Here is a 13,723-nt window from a genome sequence, read left to right as displayed (position 1 = left end):
GTATACGCTGACCATCTTCTGATGCTACCGACAGCTCTTCGCTAGCGGCATTCTTGCCTATTGTGGTTTTCACGCTACATTCGCTGCCGATCCATTTTTATACTTGATAGTGAGTCCTTTGCTGCCAGCTGTGCGTTTCTCAAGACAATGTGTCTCGTTTGCGCTGCTCTTGTAACCCCGTTAGACTCACCCAAATCCAGTCCAAGTTCATTACCTTCCCTGCTGAACGACATATTCAACGTCTTGCAAAATTTATTGTATTGAAGTAATTTTAGCACTAAGGTTCTAAGGGATTTAAAATATTTTAGCCTCATTCGTTTATAATAAAGGTAAGTGTCTTCGCATCTTTCTTAGAAATACTGATACTTTCTGTTGCTTTCTTTAATTTCATAGGCAACGTGCACAGTGTAGCTGATCGCTGGCATCCTTTATATAAAGGTGCACACACCATTGCTAGAAGGATTCAAATTAGCGTTCATTCTGCATTGCTCACTTTGGATATGGAGGCGATAAGCTTTCATTTATTTGGAAATATTCGCGCTATGCTGCCTTTGTATCCTATCGTATAGGGTTGTAGCAAAAAGTGTCATGAAATTTTGTGCTTTTATTTGTGATCAGAACTCACCCGTGTCTCTTGTCCTGACGTTTACTACAACGGGGTCATCTATAACGTCATTTTTAGAGCTCCTTCTTTAATGCTATGTAAATAGAACAACATGCTCTTTCATGCTGTAGCTACAGTTTTTTTTTTGCCTTTATTTTTACCCTTCGCACGAGAACAACCGGGCTAAGCCTACACAACAAATGTTCTACAACGTGGTGTCAAATAATGTTATGTAACTTTCAATGCATCTAATCACACTGTTGCTTTATGATTCTTGAGCGCATTTCCTCTGTTTATTATTATGTTCTTGCAGCCATGCTGGTGAATTATCTCCTTGTGTGTTTCCTGGCATTTGTGGACGCACATACGAGAAACAGAAGTACGTATGCGATATGTTATGAATAAAAGTCAAGCGAGGTTAAAAAGGTTCTGCGATATGAAGTATAAGTTATACGACAGATAGTTAGATGGTCCTGCAGACTCCTTGCTCCAAGATTCCAGGAAATAGCTTCTTCGCATCTGTGCTATCTGACAGCTTGTTATTTCGTTCCTTCTTCCTTTTGTATAAGAGGAAAACAGAAAACTTCGGTATAGTTCCTCCCTGTGCCTAGACATAAATTGTAGCCGCCAGCTGGCTGTCGCTGTCCCGTCTTCGGTCCCTAATTTATGTCGGTGCAAGTGCCAGAAACAACATGCCCTGCATATTGTACGTCCTCCCGCCTCCCCTTGCAAGTGTGCCCAGCCCGATTCCACTTTGGTCTACGAATAGTACAGAAGCTGCAGTGGCTGTAGAATTTGTTACTCGAGGATAACTTAATAGCACAAAAACGGAGGGCCTTGTTTTCCATTTTGAATACCACCTAACTTGATGAGTTTTCCACACGTGTGCAAGCACGTCACTCGGCACGTGCATAAAGTCCTACAAGTTAAAACTGCTTGTTCTCTTGGATAGCACTAATGGCACTGACCAGAGATTGAGGGGATAGTTTTTTGTGATATTTTTACCTGAATTTTAGCCGGTCACCGATATCTTTTACAGTGATTAATGATGGCAGTAGTTCGGCCGCTGTTTTGTGATGACATGAGATGATGTCAGAAATACTGTTTGTCCAGGCTGTTCATTTTAATATGTCAATGGTCGTGAGCAGATGGAAGCTGTTACGTAAGGAAGTGTGTTCATAATTTGTTTCTTTGTAACGCCTAGCCGCCCTGTAGGTTATGATTGTGCTGTGATGTCGATCATTCCGTTCTTTATTAAGACAGCGCCAGTTCGGGAGCTTGTTGAGCCGTTTTACGACGATGTGTCGATTATGAACCAGTGTTCTATACAAGTGTTTTCACATTACCACAATTTCATCACGAAGACTCTTCATAGTTATTTTCCAACTATTTAGTTGTTCACTCCTTTGCTATTCTGATACGTCTGCGATGCCAATGTCGTCCATTTGCAAAAACTTCTGCAGCGTAATTCGCACTTTCTCCACAGTCTCAAAGGTGGTCTTAAGAATTGTGGCTACTACGAAAGCGTAAATGACGTTGTACAGATCTTGAATGTTTAACCGAAGGCTCCGTTGACAGCCGCAAACTTATTGTGGACCTCATAGTGTCAGATTTACCCTGACAGAAACGTCTGAATATGATCACCTGGAATCGGTAGCCCTGTTCAGGGAAGCGCTGCGTTGTCTGGACTCAGTCACCCATCATTGCAGAGATATTGAAGAGTTTAGTTGCGTGTAAAAGACATCCCAACGGCGTCGATTACTGTCTTCTTTGGTTCACATTTTTCTACAAACTGAAGTTCCAGTGCTCAGAAAGTTTAGATCAACTTGGCTGCCATGAAAAGTTTGTTGAAATACATTCATCCCCATTAAAACCCCTGAATTGGCCCGGTCGGAAATCACTTCTATAATGCCGGATTTCTGACTCTCTATGTCTATGAAGGTAGAAATGTAGCCCAGTATGTCGGCCGCAAACACTCAAGTTCGGGAGACTAACAAAGCTACTTTCTTGTTTCTTTTCATCTGGCAGCACGTACGTTAGTCGAAGTCCCTATTTTTGTTTTGCTCGTTTCTGCGATCTTTCTAATCGGGGTTACAGGTGGTAAAGTCACATCATTTGTGACAATCAGAGTAGTTAATTTTCTTTTTACATTGCTTTGAGTGGGGCCCGTGTAACGGGCAGAGAAGACAGCGTCCCCTACTCCCCTTCTTCGCCGTAGTTTTCTTCAGAAGTTGGAAAGTGGCACATTCCTCTGTCTCCTGGTATGGTGACTCACAGAAGCAACTGCCCTTTAAAACTCCGTTGCGCTCAAAGTACGGGCCTATTGGTGCCTCCCTAAATGTTATGGGCCACTTTGCCCTCTTTTGCGGTAGTCCTTTGTATGCTGGATAGAAAATTGTGGAAGTTAGCATTCCATCTTGAACTGCATCACTTCGGACGGAAACAAGCAATAGTACATAGAACATATCCTGACAACCAGCTGAATTCATGACTTAGAAAAAAATCTTCATACAAACGACTCATAGTATCGCAAAAAAAAACGTTCCCTCTGCACTGGCCGCTTTGTAAATACTACGATTCTCCCTCCTGCTGAATTGTATTTGAGTTACCTGAGATTGTCTGCATGCAACACATGTGGACCATCTTTAAGGATAGAGCTCCTGGAATAATCACGCACACGATCGCAAAATAAGGGGCTTAACCAAGGGCTGGAGCACTTAATACAAGTATGGGTGCTTTTATAGCCAATACAATCCATCTGCGTCGCTGGACTAGGATATATAGAGCAGAAGCTCCTCCCTCTGCAGTTCAGGTTTTCAGATGTTTCCAGCTTTCCCATGTTTAAGTTTTCCTAAACTCTACGTTTTTTACGTCTTTGTCGCAATATTTATATGGCGCAGTCACAGCATGGTTCACTTCCCCTGTAATCCTTTAATTGCAGCAATGGTTCATCCATTGCTGCAATTAAACCTATGAAAACAGATTCACCAACAAAAACAGTGAGGAATACCCCACAAAAGAATGGACGTGTCAGCCTGCACTATATATGATTGCGTGACCAAAATGAACACTTTCTAAATGACATGGAATAGCAATCACTCTGTGCTTTTTTATTCTATTTGTTATGCGAGTACTCTTTATCATGCTTTTGTGCATTTGTATTGCCACTTTCGCCCTAATTATGAAAGAATGCTTGTGCAGTACAAGTGCACATGCACTGCAAATATTTTCTTTATTTCTTCCATTAGGGTAAACATGGAATTGATAGCTTTTGTGCCCTGTGGTCCCCCTTCTGTCCCTTGTTCTGTCGCACTCATAAGACGTCAGTATAACATATTATCACACATACATTCTTCTGCATTTTGACGATGAACATTTTTCACTAGTATTGATTTGTCGCTCGGAGCTAGAAGAGCCTGTTGTGCTGTCACATTTCTTTTTTACGCGTCCTCGTGACGTGCTAGTACCCCAGAATGGCAAGCACAATGATGTCAATGTGTGAAGAAGTACACAAAAAAGTACCGAGCGCAAGAGCAGACGACATTGCGGCCGTCCTCAACAAGAGGAAAAGGAAGACGAAGGAGGCCCGTGCAGCGCATGAAAAAAGGGGCTCGCGCAACGGAGATCGTTGGAACGCCGGCGCGACTAGGGCCACCGGGCCTTCGGAACCGACATCTCCTGGCGAGGTTCACCTGACCGGGCGTCCGTCTTCGGGACTGGGAACGCCTCAGGTCGCTGCCTTGCACAAGACCCCGGAACGGCCTGCTGTGGCCTCGAACCCGCTTCTACGCGCGTGGTTCGGGTGACCAGGCGTCCGTCATCGAAACGAGCGCCTGGGGCCTGCTCGAGACTCCAGAGTGGCCTGTTCGCGTCCACGGAGCTGTGGGCCGTCCACCTTTTCCTGCCCCGTGCTGCTGCGTCTGCTCTACCACCACGCCGGTCATCACTCGACGAGCGAGTGTTCCACTTCAAGAACTGTACGCCTCACCACATTCCGTACTTCAACCGCAACCTCGTGAGACTATTTGTTTCCCGTTTACGAACAACCGTGTATGTGTGGGGCTAGTTTAAGGTATTCTTCGTGTTTACGTGCCTTCTAATATAATTGTCGTGTGTTTCTCATCATGCACCATCTCCTCCATCTTCCTCGCGTCACACGCTTTGCAACGTGACGATCCTAACATCATCACATATCTGGCGTCCGCGACAGGACTGCTCTTACGCTATCGAGAAGAGCAGCACATTGCATATGCGTGTCTGACGGGTGAGGATGGAGACAGACAAGCTTATGGCAATTGGAAAAGAACTGGGGTTGACTGGCCCGGCACTGAAACAATGGGTAGATGAAGAGCGCGCACGGGAAAGGGAAGCGCGTGAAGCACGTCTGGCTGAACGCAATGCAGCAAAAGAAGCTGATGCCGAAGCGCTAGCTAGATTAAAGGCTGAAAGAGAAGTGCTCGAGCTCAAGTTAAAGTTGAGGGAGTTAGACGCGACAGCGGGTAGCATGAGTACTGGGCAGCTTACAGAGAGTGTGCACGCAGGTGCTACCGAGAGCTACCAAAGTCCGCGCAAGCTAATCCCACCATTTAACGAAGAACGCGATGAGTTGGATGCATACATTCAACGATTTGAGCGCGTCGCAACCAGCCAGGGCTGGCCACAAGACAAATGGGCCCTATCCCTGAGCCTCTGTTTGACAGGCGTCGCTCTAAGTGTTGTCGGCAGAATGGCACCGGATCATGCCATGGACTATGCGACACTAAAACAGACGCTTTTGCAACGCTTCAGGTTCACGGAGGAAGGCTACCGAAGGAAGTTTCGGTCAGCGAAACCCGATAATTCCGAAACTGGTAGACAGTTTGCCGGTCGTCTATTAGGATACTTCGATCACTGGCAAGAAATGGCCAATACAGACCGGACATACGATGCTCTGCGGGACAAGATTGTCTCAGAACAGTTTCTGATGACTTGCCATGAGAAACTGGCAGTCTTTTTAAGAGAAAGGAATTGTCAAGGAATTGACAAACTAGCGGAAGCTACTGATCATTACATGGAGGCGCAGGGGTTAGTTAACATTGGCAAAGGTAAAAACGACAGAGAACCTAGCAAGCCACCAGGTCAAGCTCGAACTCCTGAGCGACAAGAAGAGAAGGAAAGACCACGCTGCTTTCTTTGTGGTAAACGCGGTCACAGAGCTGCTGATTGCTGGACCAATACGAAGGGTCCAATTACAAATACATCTGTCTGTGGAATGTGCCGCCGTACTGGGCATAAGACAGGTGGCTGCCCCAAAAAAGGCAACAGTACCGAGAAGGTTTCGTGCTCGATGCAGCAAGTAAACATGTCTAAGGCAGTAACCGAAGAGACACAGACCTTGCGTCAAGTTCCCGGAAGTTTGGAACGCGGGAGAACGCAGACGCGTAAACAAGACGAAAAGTCTATGCCTACTGCCGAAGGTGTGCTTGAAGGACATCCCGCTACTGTCTTGCGAGATACGGGATGTGACTCTATTATTGTCAAGAGGTCCCTTGTACCAGACAGTAAGCTGACAGGAAAAATTTCCTCGGTCTGTCTTCTGGACAGAAGAGTGTTGAAGCTACCTGAAGCAACCGTGGAAATCGCGTCACCTTTCTTCACAGGCAAGACTCGGGTTTTATGCATGGACAATCCTTTATATGATATTGTCCTGGGAAATGTGAAAGGTGTACGGAACGCCTCCAATCCTGACAATGGATGGAAAAGACATCTTTATACACCGAGCGCTGCAGATGAATCATTTAGAGCAGAAGGTGGAAACTGTTCTACCAATGAATCCATCTCTCCTGACATTTTATCATCGGCTGCTGGTGAAACCAGGGACAAGTCGGAAGTGGCAGCGACAACCAGACAGCCAAGATCAATTCCGCCTTCATTACCAGTACCAGCTATAAACCCCCTAGACATCAGCCCAATCGACTTGAGAACCAGGCAAAGGGAGGACAGCAGTCTACGTAAATGCTTTGAAGCAGTGGACAAAGAGATGAAGACTAGGTTCGCCGACGTCCAATTCTTTATAAAGGAGGGAATTCTTTACCGAAGATACACACTGCGGTCAAAGAAACAAATGGAACAGCTTGTCGTCCCCAGAAGCCTTCGTCACTTTGTGATGAAAATGGCTCACGAAGGGATCCTTGCCGGACATCAAGGAATAAAGCGAACTACAGACCGTGTGAGCGAAGAGTTCTACTGGCCTGGATTCCAATCAGACATCACGCGATTTGTTAAATCGTGCGATACGTGCCAGAGGACTTTTCCCAAACATCTAATAGGTCGAGTACCACTGGGAAATACTCCCGTCATTGATACCCCGTTTAAGAGAGTTGCCATTGACATTATGGGACCATTAACTCCCATGTCAGAGAAAGGGAATAAGTACGTTCTGACAATAGTCGATATGGCAACGCGGTATCCTGACGCTGTGGCACTGCCAAGTATTGAAACAGAAAAAATAGCTGAGGCACTTCTAGAGATGTTCTCTTGTGTGGGAGTCCCACAGGAGATCATCAGTGACAGAGGCACATCATTCTCGTCACGCCTGATGAAGGAACTGAGCCGTCTTCTCTCTTTTACGCAGTTGCCAACAACTCCATATCATCCAATGGCAAATGGCCTTGTGGAGAGGTTCAACGGCACCCTTAAGCAAATGATAAGACGAATGTGTCAAGAGAGCCCGAAACAATGGGACCGGTACTTGGCACCATTACTTTTTGCTTATCGCGAAGTCCCTCAGTCAAGCCTGGGTTTTTCACCCTTCGACTTGTTGTATGGCCGTTATGTGAGAGGACCCATGGCGATATTGAAAGAATTATGGACAGGTCATCATATTGATGATGATGCAAAAATCTCATACGGGTATGTAGTTGAGCTACGGAAGCGTCTTGAAGACACTTGTCGTTTGGCCAAGGAGGAGCTTCAAAAAGCAAAACTTGTACAGAAGAAGCACTACGACCGTAAGACCAGATCACGTCACTTAGCTGTAGGAGACATGGTTCTGCTACTGCTCCCTTCGGACAACAACAAATTGATTCTTACGTGGAAAGGGCCATTCACGGTACTTGAGAGGAGAACTGGCGTCGATTACGTTATTGACCTCGGGACATGGACGACACTGTTCCACATAAATTTACTGAAAAAGTATGAGCAACGACCACCTACATCACCGCCATTACCGAAAGCGTCAGCTGCTTGTCAGACTGATGACACCGAAAATGATGATCGGCATGCGTACCGTTTCAAGGAAAACAACCGCCGGCCGACGCGAGTTTATTGACATCGCTCTCTCATGGTGTTTTAAACATGGTGTTTCAAAAGCATGAACTTCAAATGGGTCTAACTTTAATGTCGAACAACATTTGCTGGCATGTTAGTTTAGTGGATTTTTGTTTTCGCCTTATATCGTGGTGTTGTGACTTCTTCATGTTGTCATTATGCCGAGTGTGCGGTGCTCGAAACTCTAGTGTTGTAATCTTTGTGTGTGTTCTTACATGCCGAGTGTGCGGTGCTCGGAACTGTAGCACTGTGGTATTTTTTATGTGTACTCAAACGTACCGAGTGTGCGGTGCTCGGATCTGTGGTGCAGTAGTAATGCTTTTGTGGCGCGTGTGTGCTACGGTGTACCAACAAATAGCGAGTACCCTCAAGTTCTTTGAACGAAAGAACTTTCTTAAGTAGGGGGTGATTGTGAAGAAGTACACAAAAAAGTACCGAGCGCAAGAGCAGACGACATTGCGGCCGTCCTCAACAAGAGGAAAAGGAAGACGAAGGAGGCCCGTGCAGCGCATGAAAAAAGGGGCTCGCGCAACGGAGATCGTTGGAACGCCGGCGCGACTAGGGCCACCGGGCCTTCGGAACCGACATCTCCTGGCGAGGTTCACCTGACCGGGCGTCCGTCTTCGGGACTGGGACCGCCTCAGGTCGCTGCCTTGCACAAGACCCCGGAACGGCCTGCTGTGGCCTCGAACCCGCTTCTACGCGCGAGGTTCGGGTGACCGGGCGTCCGTCATCAAAACGAGCGCCTGGGGCCTGCTCGAGACTTCAGAGTGGCCTGTTCGCGTCCACGGAGCTGTGGGCCGTCCACCTTTTCCTGCCCCGTGCTGCTGCGTCTGCTCTACCACCACGCCGGTCATCACTCGACGAGCGAGTGTTCCACTTCAAGAACTGTACGCCTCACCACATTCCGTACTTCAACCGCAACCTCGTGAGACTATTTGTTTCCCGTTTACGAACAACCGTGTATGTGTGGGGCTAGTTTAAGGTATTCTTCGTGTTTACGTGCCTTCTAATATAATTGTCGTGTGTTTCTCATCATGCACCATCTCCTCCATCTTCCTCGCGTCACACGCTTTGCAACGTGACGATCCTAACATCATCACACAATGCAAGCCGTCTATGCTGAGTGAATAATTGATGCCTGAGCAAGGAGCTAACGTTTCCACCAGAAGACTTTTGTTCGCGGCAGTGGCTGGCTGTCTGAGTTAAGTTGGCGAAGACTACAGCCCCCACGTAGAAACGTGCCATATTGTCAGGCCTCTGACCTTCCCCCACTGTTACCGAATTTAGCGCTACATTTTCCTTGGACCACTAATTTATTTTGATACCTATGAGGCAGCCATGAAAATCACTTCAACATGAGTGGATCTCTGTGAGTCGCTTCTGTGACAAGTAGCAGGCGGGTAGTCATGCAATTGTGTGAACAAAAATGCGGAAATAGCTAACTCCCATCAAGTAAGCAAACTATCGTCACGTTGTCTTGGCTGTGAAAACTCACACCTTGGCGCAACTGTGAATCACATAACTAACGTTTTGGCGGGTGAACCTGTGCCTACAATAACAAGTCACAATATAGGAGAGAACGACAGTGACGAACAGATGCATCGATTGTCGAAAATCTGATCAGAGAGTCAAGTGCATCGACTATGTATACATGACGTGTCGAAGATTTCAACGTAATCGTGGGTGCTCGAGTACTTTCCAAAAAGTACAACTATTCGCATGGCGCATACAATCTGATTGAAGAAGTTTTCGTGACAACACAGATAAAAGAAATAATCAACGATACGATTCGAGAAAGTTCTCATGCCTGCAAGGTGCGACTTGCACTGAGCGATAACATTACGTTTTTAGCTGGCTAAAAGTGGTCCGCCGAAAAAGAATGAAAATCTGTAAACAATTCACAGGCGTAAATAAGCGTACTGAATTCGAGGTCGAGAGAGTCGAGATCCCCAGCGGTCGGGTCATCGGACAGGGCGTGCATAACTTCTCGCCGCAGTACTGAGTGCTGTTTTGGATTGCGCTCGCTGATATATGTCATATATGTTGCCCCTACCACGAATGCTACTTGTAAGGTTCCCTTGGCAATGTGTTAGCTTGACACAGCAAGCTAAATGAGCACTTTCTTTTTCAGAGAATAGCGCAGCACAAAATATGCATAATCGCTTTGAAGGCGTTCAAGCGTTTCCATAGGTGTGAATAATTAAAAAATATACTATTTATTACAGAGAAGAGGTGCGCGCGAAAAACGTAACGTTCTCCGTTTCAATGCCTTAGTTGCGTGTACTGTCAGATTCAGAGTTGTAACGATGCCATCTTAGTATAGTGCAAGTGGACATAGTTCCAGCATGCACTAATTGCAGAAAACACACCTTTGTGACGGCAGGCTAATACAACACCGTCATGAATTGGTTTCCCGAAAAGCAACTTTGGTAAACTTGGCGCAAGATCTTAACAATGGGCAGCACTGCGTCAAGGGAATATAAATAGTAAGTGGAGCAAAAAAGAATACATGCGCTGAACAGATTGTTAAAGTAGTGCAAAGCTACCCCACGTGGTGAGGAAAGTTGGAAGTAGCGCTTTTTAGGGACAGTTCGTGGTGAAACATATGGGAACATTTACCGGCTTTGCACAACAAAAGATGGTGTTGTTTATTTGGTGTCGTTAACGTTTTTCACTACCAGGAACAAACTAGCTCAGCTCGCAGGTATAGTAAATGCATGTTATGTATTTAAAATTTAAATCGTTGACTTGAACAACCAAAACTTACAGTTTGCCGCCATGTACATGGCTGGTTGTTATCACTCGTTACTCACAATGTATATTTCTGCTGGTTGTATATCTGATTACTACGCCATTATAGAAGTGCTTGCCGTTAATTTCACTTTTAGCAGCCGCATGCACGAGAAAATCCCTTAACACATAAGCAAGATTCAGAAGGGTCTTGCATATTTTCACAAGCTTACTTTCCTACGAATAAGCATTTCGCAACGTAGCAGTTCCTTGAAAAGTGCTTCGCGTTTCTTGTCTAGCCTTATAAGTGAAAAAAAAATAATTTCGGCTCCTCGAAGCAGGGAACCAATTTGATAAAGTAGCAGACTTATTGTCGTCCCACCATATGTCTCAAGTATTTCTGCCCACTATCTCTTGATGCTACCAACATCTCAACAATAGTATTTTTTCTATTGTGGTTTTACGCTACGTTTCCTGCCGACCCCTTTTGATCACTGATAGTGAGTCCCTTTCGGCCAGCTGTGCCTGTCTGAACGCATTGTGGCCCATTTATGCTCTTCGTGAGCAGCGGTTAGTCTCGCCCAGACCATTCCACGTGCAAAGTGCAAACAAAAAACCCGCATGTTAAACAGCATTTTCAAGGTCTTGGCAAAGAATATATATTTTTATTGTTTGAACGCCAGCTTTTATGGTTTAAAACGTTATAGCCTCAAATATTATTACTATAGGTAAGTGTGCTTGCATGTTTTCATAAATCCTGATATTTCGGTTGCGTTGCGTTTCATCGGCACGTGGAGAATGTAGCGGGGTAATCGATGCCACGCTTTAAGTATAGCTGCGCCCCCAACTTCCAGAAAGGTTCATGTTCGCGTTCATGCTCCATTGTTCACTTTTGAGTGGGAAGCGTTAAATTTTTCGTTATTGGGAAGTATTCGCGTTATATAGCCTTTGTATCCTCTTGTATGAAGGTGTAGCAGAAAGCGCCACAAAATCTTCTAGTTTTATTTTAACGGGATCTAGTTTAACGGGTTCGAGTTTTACCATAACGGGATCATCTGCACATAGTCATTTGTAGAGCTCCTCCTTTATTTAATGATATGTAACTAGAACAATTCGTTATTTAATCCTGTAATTCTGTTCCTTTATTCTTACCCCTGCTACGAGAACAACGGGGCTAGAGCTACACGACAGTTGTTTTCACAGAGCCTCGTGAAATAATTTCATATCCGTCGTAGTTCATCTAACCAAACTGCTGCCTTTTTATTATCGAACGCTTGTCCTCCCTTGATTGTCATGCTTTTGCAGCCATGCTGGGGAAGTATCTCCTTGTGTCTTTCCTGGCATTTGTGAACGTAATTCCGATAAACAGAAGTGAGTACAACATATGTGAACATTAAAAGTCAAGCCAGTGTAAAAAACGGTCTGCGACAGGAAGCTTAAGCTTTTGTTGTACGACAGATGCTTATGTGAACCTTAGCAGACTCATTGCTCAGAGGTCCTAAGAAATGCCCATTGCATGTTTTTGCTTTATGACAGGTTGCGTTTTTTTTTTCCTTCTTCGTTCTGTATAACGGGGAAGCAGAAAACGTCTGTTTAGTTGTTCCCCAGCACAACGGAATAAATTTTAGCTGTCAGAGGGTTGCCACTGCCCCCTCTTCAGCCCCTGATTTTTTTTCGTTGCAAGTGAAAGAAATTAATGCCTTGTATCTTACGCGTCCTCCCACCTTCGCTCCGAAGTTTCTCTAGCTTATTTCAGTTTGGTCTCAGCATAGTATGGCAGCTGGACTTTCATTATAATAGGGTTACTCCAGGCTAAATGGGCAGCATGCCACCGCACTCTTCTGTCTTCTGTTTTGAATACCAGTTAACTCGATCCTTTTCCCACATGCCTGCCAGCTCATCGTCTCTATATTCGTTGACGTGGTCGTTCATTATACGATTGTCTGTCTCGGTAGGTGGCAGTAGAAGCGCTGGCCGCAGATTCCGGAAACAGTGTTTCTGGAAATTTTTTTAACGATTGGTAGCCGATCACTGATACGTCTCGCAGGGATGGATGTCAGCAGTAAGACAAGAAGAAAGAATGCAACTCTTTGATTCGGCCGCATTCATGTGATCACATGAGATTTGTTTATTTTATTATTTATTTTCAATACTACCAGTTCCTTTGCGAGACGATAGCAGGTGGGCGCACAAATTGTATATGCAGGTATAATAATACATCAGCACCACACAGCAAAACAGTAAGAGGAATCCAATGCAGTGACAGTCATTACAAACATATAAAAGCTGAAGTTAAACACAATAAATTTCTTATTGATAAATTGGAAGGAGTTGCCGAGCTGAAGTTTTATGAACAACACACTTGTAACGCTGATAACATATACACACTTATAATAGAAATAATAAACAGAGGTCATATTTTTAACCTCAGATAACACAAAGTAACCAACACCAAAAGATACAGAAATTATACATGAAATGCACTGGTACACAGGCAGATAACAGCAAACCTGAAAACACTGTTGCGAGCATTCGGCCAGTTATATGCTTTCAATGATGAAATGCCTCTGGGGTCGAGAGCATTATTGAATTAACAGATGATATTTTCTATTTTTGAGGCAAAGTTTTATAATGCATTGGTATTAGTAATCGAGGGACCTAAACGATTCAATTCCCTGACAGCAAGTCAAAATTACAATTACAATTATGTATCAATTTTATAACAGTTGGGAAACAGCTGAAAAAAGTAATTTTAGGCGTGCTGGTTTTGCTCTGATGGCCAGTGTTTAGAGGCCAGAGCTTGAAATATTTGTGGGAGAATCAGCGTGCTTATAGTTGTTGCAGATGAATCTTGCAGCCTTCCTCTGTATATTTTCCACTTTTATAATGTTAGTGACTCTTTAAGGAAGCCATACTGTGTTAGCGTATTTCAATACCGGTCTAACGTAGATAGTATAGGCTAGAAGCTTGGTAGATTGAGGGGCCAGCCGGAGGTATCTGCGAAGATAAAACTGCTTGCGCAGAGCAACTGAAGTAATAGACAGTTTTAGTTATACGTACGTGGAGGCTTTGCGTACG

The 13,723-nt window shown here is 44.9% G+C and overlaps 1 long non-coding RNA gene across 4 annotated transcripts in view; it reads left to right on the top strand.

The window, feature by feature from the left end:
• The first annotated feature begins 212 nt into the window (after positions 1 to 212).
• Positions 213 to 13,723, top strand: part of LOC135904893 (uncharacterized) — a 39,066-nt gene continuing 25,555 nt past the window's right edge. For 3 of the 4 annotated variants that reach the window (XR_010565247.2, XR_010565248.2, XR_010565249.1), the window contains exon 1: positions 11,236 to 11,373. This is a non-coding gene — a long non-coding RNA (uncharacterized lncRNA). Of the gene's footprint in view, positions 330 to 11,235; positions 11,374 to 13,723 lie in introns of those variants that run through there. The other variant, XR_011512857.1, reaches the window with a different exon arrangement.

The sequence above is a fragment of the Dermacentor albipictus genome, chromosome 3 (genome assembly GCF_038994185.2).
Source record: "Dermacentor albipictus isolate Rhodes 1998 colony chromosome 3, USDA_Dalb.pri_finalv2, whole genome shotgun sequence".
Classification (NCBI taxonomy): domain Eukaryota; kingdom Metazoa; phylum Arthropoda; class Arachnida; order Ixodida; family Ixodidae; genus Dermacentor; species Dermacentor albipictus.
Note: the sequence above shows the minus strand (reverse complement) of the source record. Positions and strands in the feature narration are given on the sequence as shown.